General features: G+C 50.0%; 1 protein-coding gene across 1 annotated transcript in view; it reads right to left on the bottom strand.

Annotated features, from left to right (window-relative positions):
- The window catches only part of LOC116941659 (very long chain fatty acid elongase 5), a 35,906-nt gene extending 22,597 nt beyond the window's left edge, over nucleotides 1–13,309 (bottom strand). The window contains exon 1 of the mRNA XM_076066525.1: nucleotides 13,076–13,309. The gene's annotated coding sequence lies outside the window, so the exon portion shown is untranslated. The remainder of the gene's footprint in view (nucleotides 1–13,075) is intronic.
- Nucleotides 13,310–14,089: the final 780 nt, after the last annotated feature.

Genomic DNA, 14,089 nt, shown 5'->3' with positions numbered 1-14,089 from the left:
AAATAAATGCGCCGTTTAAAAATACATTTATGCAAACCAACACACCTGAAGATGACCGTTTGAGTTATGGTCGAAACGTCGTGAGAATTTTTTATTGTTTTATATATATTTTATTATTTTGTTGTTTCCCTTCAACGTGACTTTACCGAAAAAGCTAAGAATATGAATTACTGCAGTCACGAAAGCTTTAAATCAAAATTTAGAGCAGTGGTTCTTAACCTTATTGGAGGTACTTAAGCTTCATCAGTGCATTCACCGAAACCTTCGTAATTGGAAAAATAAAATATGATTTCTTCAAAACATAGGTATATATTTTATTAGTGCACAAAATGAACCATGCATCAGTTGCACACAAAATCACTGTGTTCAAAGAACAAAACCAACAAAACATGAATTTCACGCAAAAACATAACTCAATTAATATTTACTGCAAATCAATATGACTTTTGCTGTTGCCTTTCAGATACAAGTTCAGAAATACACGGCTTCACCTTGGCAAGTGCCACTCTCATATCATTTTCGCAACAAAGTCTGTTCCTTTTCTTAGTTTTTATGTCTACCATCCTCGAAAAAGATTGCTCGCAAAGATACGTTGTAACAAACGGTGTGAGTCTCTCAAGGGCTTTCTTAGCAATAAGAGGGTATGGTACGATTAGTTGACACCAAAACGTTGAGAGCGTTGTTCTGAAGAGTTGCTGTTGAAGCTGGCTCTGCTGAAGTTCAATGATTTCCTCGAGGTATTCATCGTTGACATCTGCTGTCGCAACACTAAACGTGAACGGCTGTCTCACCCATGCTGGATATGACTTTCTGGTGGGGAAGTATCCGTCGAGAGACTTTGCGAGCTCATCTAAGTGCATGGCAATTGCTTGCTTCAGCTCCCCAGGTACAGAAATGTCTCCAATTCCAGACACGTCTTCGATCTTACTTACACAGTCGTCCAGCAGGGGAAAGTTTGCCAAATTATCATTCTCTGTTCGTCGTTTCCATAAAGGTAGCTTTTTTTTAAACGCCTTCAGGTTTTCTTCCGCTTCGATGATGTTGACTCCACCACCCTGCATCTGTCGATTGATATGATTGAGAGCATCGAAAATATCGGCCATGTACGCCAAAATGAGAATGAACTCAGAATTTTTGAAGCAATCTGCGTGACAATGTTGGTACTCTCGCAAAAACAGGGCTAATTCCACACGCATGGCAAACACACGATTTAGCACCTTTCCCCGGGATAACAACCGAACGTTAGAATGGAACAGAAGTACCTCGAATTCAGAGCCCATTTCATTACACAGCTCTTTGAAGATGCGGTGCTTCATAACACTGTTTCGCACGTAGTTCACACATTCAACTACAATGTTTAATACTTCTGCCAGTTTTGGAGGCAAGGTTTTTGTTGCCAACGCATGCCTGTGCAGAACACAGTGCGTAACAATGATGTGTGGTGCATCGGATTTCACCAGCGCTCTAAAACCAGAGTGTCGTCCCAGCATGGCTGGAGCTCCGTCCGAACAAACTGCAGAAACCATATTCCACGAAAGATCATTGTCTCTGAAGAAGTCATCCACGAGTTTCTTCACATCGACTGCCTTGGTTGTTGTTGTAAGAGGCTTACAAAATAAAAAATAATCTTCCTTTATCACGTCGTCTTTCATATAGCGCACGAATACAACAAGCTGGCTTAGATTGGAAACGTCGGTGGTCTGGTGGAGTTGGAGGCTGAATTTTGCTGGGCTTGAAATCAGATCTGCAACTACTTGAGCCAACATGTCATCGCTCATGTCGTCTATTCTGCTGCTGCTGATAGTGTCATTTGAAAGAGGAATTTGGGATAACTTATCTTCAGCAGCTTTTCCCAGCATGATATTCGCCATCTTCAACGCAGCTGGTTTTACGAGTGTTTCACCAATGGTGTGTGGTTTGCCCTGCTTTGCGATCAGGTACGCAACTTCGTACGATGCTGTGAGGATCGGTTTGTCGATGGGTACAAAGCAGAGGAGCATTTTCATCGAATCTGGCTCTCTTCTCTTTGAATTCAGCGAGTGTTGTGTTCTTGTATTTCTCATCTCCATACAGCTTTAGGAAATGTTCCTTTAGTTGTGTCGGTGCTAGACTAGAATTGCTCAACTTGGCATTGCAAATCATGCACTGAGGACGCTGACTCCCATCACGTTCCTTTATACACGTGAATCCATATTGTGCGTATTCGTCCAACCACTTTCTTTTTTTGCTCGACATAGTTAGTATGAAGGGATTGAAAGATTAAAAGAAAATCACAAATGACGTACAACAATCACAACAGCCACAAGTCGACTACTGAGAGCACCAAGTTCCTGATCACGCAATGTGGCGTGATCAGCTGCAGCCAATGATGGCCAAGCGGAGCGTGGCGACACAAATAATACAAGTGGGCTGAATTTAATTTTGTGTAACACATTTTTTAACTAAGCAACTAAATATTTGTAATCTAACACGGCGAATAAAAATTGTGTGTTGCCAATTTTTTTGGCGGCCGACGAAACCGGGCCCGACTTCGCCGGTGCGAACCGGGCCGCTACACTTTGTGTGTCTTGACCCCTGCCGAACCCCCGGAGAGTGACTCAACGAACCCCTGGGGTTCGATCGAACCCGGCTTAAGAACCACTGGACTAGAGAGGCCGTTGTAGTCTTTGTGTGGAGATAGGGCGGAGTTATGCTTCTGTTTGCTTTGAGGAATGTGATGTTACTTGACCTTCTTTCGCACCGTACGTAGGCAACCGCAGGTGCGGGGAGATGACACCAAACTAAACAGAAAAAAGCAGTTCTGAAGGAATTCGTTTTCAATCGAGATCATTTAAAAGTGCACAGCTCCCAGTGGCTTCCTCGTATCAGAGGGGAGAGCGTTCCAGACGGCCGCAGAAGCGCATCCGAAAGCGCGCGATGCAGTGCATGCGACGTAGGTTCCAGCTGAACGATATGTTTGAGTGGGGCCCCTGCGAGTATAGTTGCCCTTCTTTGTACTCTATATCCTCCTCCCCCCTTTACCACCACCACCACCACCACCAAATATGTCAAAATAATCCAGAGTTATCCACATGGGTTGTTTAAGTTCTAGTTTCCTTCTTTTCAAATGCGAAAGTACACGAATGGTGAAGCTGAATCACGAGTCAAAAGACAACGCCATTTTAACGTCGCCTTGCATGCCCGGTCGTAACACGCAGAGCGATGCTGCTGGTTTTAATGGCCACAGTACACGCAGGATTTACGGTAGCGTTAATGTTTTGCATTTCAACCGTGGACCCTTCCAACGTCAGAGCCCAGAGCCCCTTAAGGCTGTGCGCGTGAATCCGGGCACGTTCCAACAGCTCTGCACGTCTGCACAGGCAGGCGATGGCCGTGGGCCACGCGTGTCTCTGCACTTTGTTCTCAGCCGGCTCGTCTTTCAGCTTCTGAAATAAAATGCATTGTTATTTTTGTTGTTGTTTTTTGTTGTTGTTGCTGCTGGTAGCATCTTGACGTGTTCTCGGCGGACAATGACTACCCGGGGTGTTTGCTCAGAGGAAGAAGGGTGACCGCAAAATGATCCACAAGTCGTTGCCAACAGCGCTGGTCGCCGTAAAGATGCGTTCGTGAACTTGCAACACCGGTGGTGCTGATGCGATAGCATTTCCTTACTGCATGGATTTGAAATTACCTTTCTGCCTCAGCAAGAGCTGTCAATGAGGGATCAGGGAAAGGTGAAAGAATGAAAAGTGATGATCGTCAACAGTCGCGATTTATCCACTGCTGGATGAAGGCTTGTTGCCCAAGCCGTAGTAGCCATCCCTCATGGCCACGTGATTTTAACAATCCGTCTAGTGCCTGCACACGCGCTGATATCATCGTCCCCCGATCCCTCCTCTGGCGACTATTCCATAATTTAGTCTCCACGGTCAGTCATCATCCTCTCTCACCACGTGTCCTGCCCAAGCACACTTACTCTCCTTTACAGCCATGAGCGCGTCTTCTCTATCTCGTAGGCTCTCTCGACCAATATCATCCATAACAGAGATCTTGGGGTTAGATGGCGTAAATATAAATGTGTCGTTAAACCCGCCACCACCCGACACAGCCAATTATTAACTGTGAATAACCTGAGCAATAATTATAGATAACCATTGTAATTTATATGAATAAACCTTTATTATGAATGATATGAATACATTACCTCCCCCCTCCCACCTCACCCCCCTCTGGTCTTCGCACCTGATTGGCTCACAGTGGACGACATCACATCTATCCCTCTATTTAAGACGGAAACAGGAGGATTTCTCCACATCTCTGGCTGTCACCTGATGATGCTGGTTGTAATAATCGGCGAAACGTCGTACTTGAATTGTAAATGTTGTGGGTTTACTCTCCAATACACGGGTGTGCTGTACTAGCAACGAATTGGCATGATTTGTTTACGTGACAACCCTTACTAATCGGCTGTGCCGGGTGGCGGCGGGTTTAACGACACATTTATATTTACGCAATCTAATAAAAAAAACCTCTTATGGATATGTATTCTCTAACTCGCGTATGTTTCCTGATATTCTCTGCTGATATCGAAAAACGTGTATATTGTACATTCACGACCAACCCATATATTAACAATCCATTCATTTTTTTTACGCGAATAAATATTCCAAATGGCAAGACGCTGACAGTGCTTTGGGATTCATTGAATATATCGGGCGCACTAAACTACGAACGACCAAAGAAAATCGCCGTCTGTTTGCCTGGCGGCGTTGGCTACGCACGTGGCCTGTGATCCAGCACTGTGGAGGCAGCTAGGGTTGGTGGATCACGCGCAGATGTTGCGAAACTCTCTTCCCACGGGCGTCGAGGGGGCCGTATTCTGGCTTTCCAGGAGAATGCGGTAGCATCGAAAGTGGACGCTTTGTCTGTTCCATCTGCATGGGGTGGAGTGCTGCACCCTCACTCGGTCGCGAGGTTTTCATCCAGGTGTTCTCATTTCCACCGATCGAGTTGGCCAAACATCTCAATTTATTCATGTATGGACTGTACACCGGTGTGTGTATGTACACACACCGGTGTGCTGTGCTAATAACGAATTGACACGTTCTGTTTACGTGACAACCCTTACTACTTGGCTGTGTCAGGTGGTGGCGGGTTTAACGACACATTTATACATTTACGCGATCTAACCCAAACAAAATCCTCTATTGTGGATGTGCTGCATGTTGAACTTCTTTCGGACCTTACGGAGCCAACCGTGCGAATCGGAGGTGAGCGGGGGAAAGGACAACAAACTCAACACAAAGAGCAGTTCTAAAGAAATGAGTTTTCCCCATCTCGATTTAAAAGTGCATAGCTCCCAGTGGCTTTCTAATATCGTAAGCAAGAGCGTGCCAGACGGGCCGCACAAGCGCATCTGAAAACGCGCGATGCGAAACTAATGGCAAACATTTGAGGCCACAACGCCGCGGCAAATAGTTGGCGCCAATTCTGGTCGTCTTTCCGCTTCTTCGCGGTGTCCCGCCACCTCTGTATCTACGCAAATGCGTGTGGTCATTTACCCCGTTCAAGATCACTGAATAAACAACACGGGGCATCGTCGCCTGTATCTTGCGGCTGGCAGTGCTCTGCCCTCCATGGCCTCTGGCTCCAGTTGCTAGGCTCCAGATCCAGGCTTGCTCAGGACACGAAGAAGCACCTCCCTCCCTCCCTCCCCTCCCCCCCCCACAATCTCCAGGCTGGATCCAGCAGCCCCATCTGTAGCTCGTGAGCAGCTCTATGCATCTGCTCCAGCTGCTCTTAACTGGTAAACCGACTCCGGATGCACAAATGCTCATAAATCGGTCATCTGTTTATTTGACGGTGGCAGCATCTGCCTCTTTAAGTTGTAAAAAAGCAGTATTATTATTATTATCGCTGATTGTATAAGTCATCCATTGAGATCTTGTTTTGCGCGCTTTAAACTAAAGAGTTCTCCTGTTACGCGGAAAGTTGCGTTCCTGAAGAAACACAGCGTTATCAATAAATCGCGTTATAATGAATAATATATAGGGTACAGCACAGTCCGCGATAACACGTAAGAGATGTGAATGCAGGCCGAACAAAGACCGAGGCGCGTGAGTAGCATCTGGAAGCATCCAGCAGCATCCCAGTGCCTTGCGTGACGCTACGCCGAGGCGGCCGTACGACCGCTTATCACTACTCGCGCGACGTAGTTCCGTTCACTCGATCGCGTTATATCCAATTCGCATCCGCGCTATAGAAAATGCGTTCCCTAATACATTAATCGCGCTATACCCAATTCGCGTGATGAAAACATGCGGCGTTATAGGAGAACAGACTGTACGAGAAAATTATATTCCTCGAGGGCTGCAGGACCGGTTCAGATTTAACTTGCCACTGATGTTAGTCATGGCTCGGTTTACAGCCGCTGCTGTTAATGTTAACTGTACTGTATTAAGCTTGCAATGCGTGCATCGACATTGCGTGCGTGAGATTCAAACGTTTTTAGATTGTGTTGTCGGCCCCTCTCCGTGGTGTGGAGTATGCCAAGTGCAAAGTGTGTGTGGTGGGGGGGGGGGCTGGAGTATCAGGTAAGATTGGGGGGAGCTTGACCCATGGACAAGTCAACGGGCACTGTGGAAGCTGTGATAGCACAGCCCTCTGGACTCCATTTCATCACACTTTGTTCAGTAGCGGCAACTCCAGGCCCCGGAGTGTCCCAGTGACCCCAGTGACCCCAGCTCCAGGCTCCAGAGAGTCCCAGTGATCCCAGCTCCAGGCTCCGGAGTGTCCCAATGACCCCAGCTCCAGGCTCCGGAGTGTCCCAGTGACCCCAGCTCCAGGCTCCGGAGTGTCACAGTGACCCCAGTGACCCCAGCTCCTGGCTCCGGAGTGTCCCAGTGACCCCAGGTCCAGGCTCCGGAGTGTCCCAGTGACCCCAGCTCCAGGCTCTGGAGTGTCCCAGTGACCCCTGTTCCAGGCTCCGGAGTGTCCCAGTGACCCCAGCTCCAGGCTCCGGAGTGTCACAGTGACCCCAGCTCCAGGCTCCGGAGTGTCACAGTGACCCCAACTCCAGGCTCCGGAGTGTCACAGTGACCCCAGCTCCAGGCTCCGGAGTGTCACAGTGACCCCAGCTCCAGGCTCTGGAGTATCACAGTGACCCCAGCTCCAGGCTCCGGAGTGTCACAGTGACCCCAGCTCCAGGCTCCGGAGTATCACAGTGACCCCAGCTCCAGGCTCCGGAGTGTCACAGTGACCCCAGCTCCAGGCTCCGGAGTGTCACAGTGACCCCAGCTCCAGGCTCCGGAGTGTCACAGTGACCCCAGCTTTAGGCTCCGGAGTGTCACAGTGACCCCAGCTCCAGGCTCCGGAGTGTCCCAGTGACCCCAGCTCCAGGCGCTGGAGTGTCACAGTGACCCCAGCTCCAGGCTTCAGAGTGTCACAGTGACCCCAGCTCCAGGCTCCGGAGTGTCCCAGTGACCGCAGCTCCAGGCTCCGGAGTGTCCCAGTGACCCCAGCTCCAGGCTCCGGAGTGTCACAGTGACCCCAGCTCCAGGCTCCGGAGTGTCACAGTGACCCCAACTCCAGGCTCCGGAGTGTCACAGTGACCCCAGCTCCAGGCTCCGGAGTGTCACAGTGACCCCAACTCCAGGCTCCGGAGTGTCACAGTGACCCCAGCTCCAGGCTCCGGAGTGTCACAGTGACCCCAGCTCCAGGCTCTGGAGTATCACAGTGACCCCAGCTCCAGGCTCCGGAGTGTCACAGTGACCCCAGCTCCAGGCTCCGGAGTATCACAGTGACCCCAGCTCCAGGCTCCGGAGTGTCACAGTGACCCCAGCTCCAGGCTCCGGAGTGTCACAGTGACCCCAGCTCCAGGCTCTGGAGTGTCACAGTGACCCCAGCTCCAGGCTCCGGAGTGTCACAGTGACCCCAGCTCCAGGCTCCGGAGTGTCCCAGTGACCCCAGCTCCAGGCTCCGGAGTGTCACAGTGACCCCAGCTCCAGGCTCCACAACATCCCAGTGACCCCAGCTCCAGGCTCCGGAGTGTCACAGTGACCCCAGCTCCAGGCTCCGGAGTGTCCCAGTGACCCCAGCTCCAGACTCCGGAGCGTCCCAGTGACCCCAGCTCCAGGCTCCGCACCGGAGTTCAACACTGAAACTCTGCTCAGGCTCTGGGGCCTCGGGGCCATTGACCTGGCCAACCTTAGTGTATTTACGATCCATCTGTCACGAATGAAGCATCGGTGCATTAATTGTCTGATGATCCACGTGGCCTTCATTCCATGAAGTCCCCCCCCCCTCCTCCGCGTGTAGTGGCCTCGCGAGGTTGGCATGGGCTCTGGTGGCATGGAACGAAATGGGGTACTCTCCCCCGCCCCCCTCTCTCTCTCTCTCTTCGTAGCACCGCCTGACCACTCGACGGTTCAGGCCACTGAAACCCCCGTGCGGGAAGTCAATGATCCCAACCGCCTGCCAATCAAATCAGGGGCGGGGAACCTTTTTTTCTGCCAAGGTCCATTTGGATATTCATAACATCATTCGCGGGCCATATAAAATTATCAACTTAAAAATTAGCCTGTTATATTTGGTCAAACATTTAATTAACTCACCCCTAATATGATGGCTGGAACTGCTTCTCTTTGGTGAGGCGTGTGATGATGTTAGCCGGTATTGATGATGTTGCTACTCGCAACTGCTTTTCCAAGGTTTGCTCCTAGATTTATTGAATTTCGAGTCCCGCCTGCGGTTGCCTTGGCAGGGCCACACCAAATGATTTCGCGGGCCTGATACGGCCCGTGGGCCGGACGTTCCCCACCCCTGGACTAAGGCCTCGCTCAACTCGGTTTGCCACGATGACGGCGACCGCCTGTGTGACACCGGGCATGTCTGAGGAAGTGAAGGTTCGCAACGTTGAGCCTGATGGGCGCTTGGATGGCATATTCACTCCAGGGGAATACTGGGTGTTGTGTAAGTTCGGGGTGCGAGGTTGTGAGCAGCTGGTAGTATAGCAACAGATCCTTTAATCCATCTGTGCGGAGCCCTTAATTTTACCCTCCCCGTTCGCATGGGGGGTTTAATCCTGGTAACTCCAGTACAGTACAAAAATACAAATTAAAATGGAATTCACCAAACAACCCAATGCACATCAGGACCCTCCTGCAAAAGAGACTTAGTGAGACTTAGTGAGGCTTTCCCGAGTAAACAAAGAACATTATTCTTATATTATTATAAATACAGGACATTATTATATTACTTTTGACGATACTATAATTAACTGGAACTATTAATCGGGGCCTATGACCAAATCACCCAGTGTGCCTAATCTCGTCAGATTGCAGAAGCTAAGTAGGGCTTGCATCTGGATGGTTTTTGGATGGGCGACCACCGTGCATAACAGGTGTTATAGGCTGCGCTGGGCAACATTGTCAGCAGAGGGCAGTGCAGCGCTTCCATTGTTGTCCAGTACAATACCATTAGCACGGTTTGGCGTCGTACGGCGCGAAAGAAGTTCAACATACACACATACGTGTGTGTCCATGGAGCTCTGCCTTCATCAACCAGCATGGCGAAGGATGGTCACGTAATGCTCTCAAGACCTGCACTGGCCTGGGCAGGCCCTCATCCAGCAGTGGATTGGCAAAAAAAGGGGTGGGGGCTGTGGGTGTACATTAATCGCGAGGTGGATTTGTGCTCTGCAAGTTGTGCGTAACTCAGGGTAAAGAATATTAGCAAACGCGACGCTCTGAATTGTCACTCGTCTCCTGGTCTCAAGTGACACGGGGCAGGTCTGCATCCCGGGAGTTCAATTGCATAAGCACGTGACCGTCGATGGACTATGTCGCGTTAAAGTCACGTAGATAGGTTCAAATAATAATAATAAAATAAACAAAAGACACTACGACGTTTCGATCGCAACACACTGCCCAACATCCGTCTCGTCTCGTTTTGTCCTCACGATAACTGCATCTCGTGAGAATTTTATTGTGTTATTTTATTATTTTATTCTCATTCTACGTGACTTTACCGAAAGAACCAAAGAAGATGCATCTCGTTGTTTTAAAAACCCTCGCTCTCATAGGATGATAGGGACATAGGTTACAAATGTGTCTTGTTATAAATAGGATTCAGCCCTTCATGTGATTATGGACATAATTATTGTACAGTCTTGTGAGATGCAATTGGCACTCATGATGTTATTTAAAATGAAACTTATGTTTATTCATACTGTCGAAATTTTTTACTGATAGGCTACTAATAGGGGTTTTCCCCTTTTTTTCTGGCAACAAAACTGACACCTTTTGCAAGGAATCATGTTTACATGTTTACATGTTTTCATGTTTACATGTTTACATGTAAACATGAAAGGTGTCACCTTTTGCAAGGAAAAGGTGTCAGTTTTGTTGCCAGAAAAAAAGTGGAAAACCCCTATTAGTCTACTTGCTACTGGCGAAAGAGGCCTCATGATGAAGATACGGATAGACTTACCTTGTGCTCTTAGTGCTAGTTAGTGACTTACGCCAATAATCCTTGCTACAAACCAGCCTAGGAGCGTTCGGGAAGATACCGAATGAGACATTACGACCTGTGCATGCATCTAATCCCGCACGATGCAGAACTGGCATGGCCTGGCACGTGACGTGTCTGTGCGGCATTGGTGCAATGGAATAGGACAATTGCCCGAAACGTTGCCTATGGGTAAGGGCAGTGTTATTGACGAATGTGTTGCGTCTTTCGCTGTTGTTATTTGTACTTGTACTCCACTGTCAACGTAGCATCACCACAGGCAGTAATCAGTTGAACATTGCTGCATTGTACGCTCTATGTAATTTGCGTACGGTGCGTTATTTTAAGTTTCAAATTTTAGGGGTCCCTTCCCCCCAAAAAAACTCCCCGTTATATTCCGAACACGGTACTGTATATCCGTCCACGAGTTTGCAAGGACAACATGTACAGTACACGCGATTTAATTACTTTACTACAACTCTGCATTATTAATCGGTGTTCGGCGGTACAGTTTTGCGCTAGCTAGGGTTGCCAACCGTCCGGGTTTGACCCGGGCGGTGCGGGAACTGGCAGTAGCGGTGCCATGGGTGGGGGGAGATGTTGACTACCTCGCCTGGTATACAAGCGAGGTAGTCAATACGGCCGTGGGTTCGATCCCGACCCTGATGCCTGTGTGTTTGGGAGTTCGCAGTGTCTCTCTCCCCCGTGGTTTGCGTGGATTTTTCTCCGGGTCCTCCGGTTTTTTCCCCTCCTCCACGATTGGAAGCGTGCGTTTAGAGTATTTGGCTGCTATACATTTCCTCGTGATAAGCCACTTCGTTGAGCTATCATTTGTGGGCAGGTCGCTTCTAAAAAAAAATGCTACTTAGCTCAGTGGGCCTTACCTGATGGCGATTCTAAATGGGGAGGTTAAAGCCGGAGGACCCGGAGCAAAAAATTCACGCGACCACGGGAAAAGAGAGAACACGCAAACTCAGGGTCGGGATCGAACCCACGACCTCCTGTATACCAGGCGAGGTAGCTAACATCTCCTAGCCACCGTGATGATGATGATGGTGAGACACGCAAACTCCAAATATACAGCAGGCGTCAGGGTAGAGCCCACGACCTCGTGTACACCAGGTGAGGTAGTTAACATCTCGCCACTGTGATGATGAGAGAGACACGCAAACTCCAAATATACAGCAGGCGTCAGGGTAGAACCCACGACCTCGTGTATACCAGGTGAGGTAGTTAACATCTCGCCACTGTGATGAGAGAGACACGCAAACTCCAAATATACAGCAGGCGTCAGGGGAGAACCCACGACCTCCTGTATACCAGGCGAGGTAGTTAACATCTCGCCACTATGATAATGATGAGAGAGAGAAACACACAAACTCCAAATATACAGCAGGCGTCAGGGTAGAACCCACGACCTCCTGTATGCCAGGCGAGGTAGTTAACATCTCCCAGCCACTGTGATGATGATGCTAGCGAGTAGCACCTAAGAAGGTGCCTGGTCTAACAACCACGCCCGACCGACTTTGTCTCCCCAGCGGCGGTCTTGACTGCACTCATTTGAGGCTGAGTCGACCTAGGGATAACGCCAAGGACCGGTTTATCGCTGTCTAAGAGGGGGGAATCGAACTCAGTTGGCCGGGGTTCGTAGGGCAAGGCGCTCGCCACCACGCGCCCGCTTCCCCATCAGTGTGACGTGCAGGCATCACAGACGCACGGTATGGCGTATACAGTCGGCGATATTCCGTGTGTGTGCGTGAGCCGGGTGTGGGTTTTTTCGGCCACAACCACCACGCCCGGTCGCACCGTGGCGTGGCGCGAACGCCTCCATTCAGTGCTGCTCGCTAACAGCCCTTGCCACAAACAGCCCGTGGAGGCTACGCTATGGGCGACCTTTTGTCTTTGTGGCGCATGCAATGTGCACACGCGATGTGTCTCGCGTGTGCGATCAGATATCGGGATGTGTGCACGTCTACGCGTGGTGTGCACATGCGCGTGTGTGTACACGTCTGTGTGTTCACGCGTGTGTACACGTGTATGTGCACGTCTGTGTGTGTACACGCGTGTATGTGCACGTCTGTGTGTGTACACGCGTGAAAGTGCACGTCTGTGTGTGTTCACGCGTGTGTGTGTACACGTGTGTGCGTATTCACGCGTGTGTGCGTGCGTGCACGCGTGTGTGTGTGCACGCGTGTATGTGCACGTTTGTGTGTACACGCGCGTGTGTGTGTGTGTTCACGTGTTATATGCACAGACGTGTGTGTGTGTGTGCACATGCATCACTTACAGCAAAGACAAATACCCCCCATATAGCCTAAATAGACTGTAGGGGCAAGTGCTGTTCGCAAAGCACCTATGAAGGCCGGCACAGCACACGAGGAAGTGGGTGGCCAGCACCACGCCCGGCCGCCTTAGCCTCCCTAGTGGACATGTATACACACCGCACCGGGTACTCATTTGAGGCTGAGTCGACCTAGGGGAGGCCCAGGACCGGTTAAGATAAGGTTCGTAGCGCAGCGCGCTAACCGCTACACGACCACTCCCCACACAACAGCGTGCATGCATCTCACTTGGCCACTCAATAAGGCACCTTGGGAGACGAGAGGCGCTCGGTGAAGCAGGAACAGCGTCCGACGGGAAGATCTCAGACTCCCGTTGTTGCAGCAGGCGGATGGACGGCTTTGGTGGTGCTGCTGCTGATTTGCTCGTTTAGTGGGAGCGGGCTGACTGCAAGCGGTCTTCCCTGCGTCCCTCTCTCTCTCTCTTCCCCCCCTCCTCTCTCCGCTCTCTCCCACCATCAACCACCACCAGCACGGCGGCACGCACTGCCCTCTGCTATCGGGCAGTCACAGAGCGATCCCGCCCCCCTATCCCATTCACAGCCACACGCCGCCTGTTGTTAGCAGAGGCGGGAGCTGACCACGTGATGCGTGGTGCTGATGTTCGCGGTGGCGAGATGTTAACTCCCTCGCCCGGTATGCAGAAGGTCGTGGAGGTTTGATTCCGATGACAGGCGCCTGCTGTATATTTGGAGTTTGCATGACTGTCATTGTGATCGCGTGGATTTTTTCTCCGGGTCCTACGTTTTTTTTTTCCCTCTCCGTTTGGAAACATGCGCTGAGAGTATTTGGCTGATATATATTTCCACGTGATAAGCTACTTTGTTGAGCTATCATTTGTGGCTAAGTCACTTGAAAGAGCGATAGAGCTCAGTGGGCTGTGCCTAGTAAAATAAACATAGTTTAGGTTCTAGTTTTAGATAATGGTGGTCGTGGTGGTGACGATTATCTGAACCGGGGCCTCGCTTCGGTCGACTCAGCCTCAAATGTGTACCTGGTGCGACTCGGGAGACAAACGCGACGGGGCGTGGTGCTGGTGCAGTCTTCATCTCTCATCTCCCTGGCCTCTCTATTTTGAGCAGGGGTGGGGAACCTTTTTTTCTGCCAAGGGCCATTTGGATATGTATAACATCATTCGCGGGCCATACAAAATTATGAACTTAAAAATTAGCCTGTTATATTTGGTCAAACATTTAATTAACTCACCCCTAATGTGATGGCTGGAACTGCTTTTCTTTGGTGAGGCGTGTGATGATGTTATCTGG

Source organism: Petromyzon marinus, chromosome 12 (genome assembly GCF_048934315.1).
Source record: "Petromyzon marinus isolate PM22_M1 ecotype Great Lakes invasive population chromosome 12, UKy_Petmar_22M1.pri1.0, whole genome shotgun sequence".
In the NCBI taxonomy this organism is placed as follows: domain Eukaryota; kingdom Metazoa; phylum Chordata; class Hyperoartia; order Petromyzontiformes; family Petromyzontidae; genus Petromyzon; species Petromyzon marinus.
This window is presented reverse-complemented; position numbering and strand designations above follow the sequence as displayed.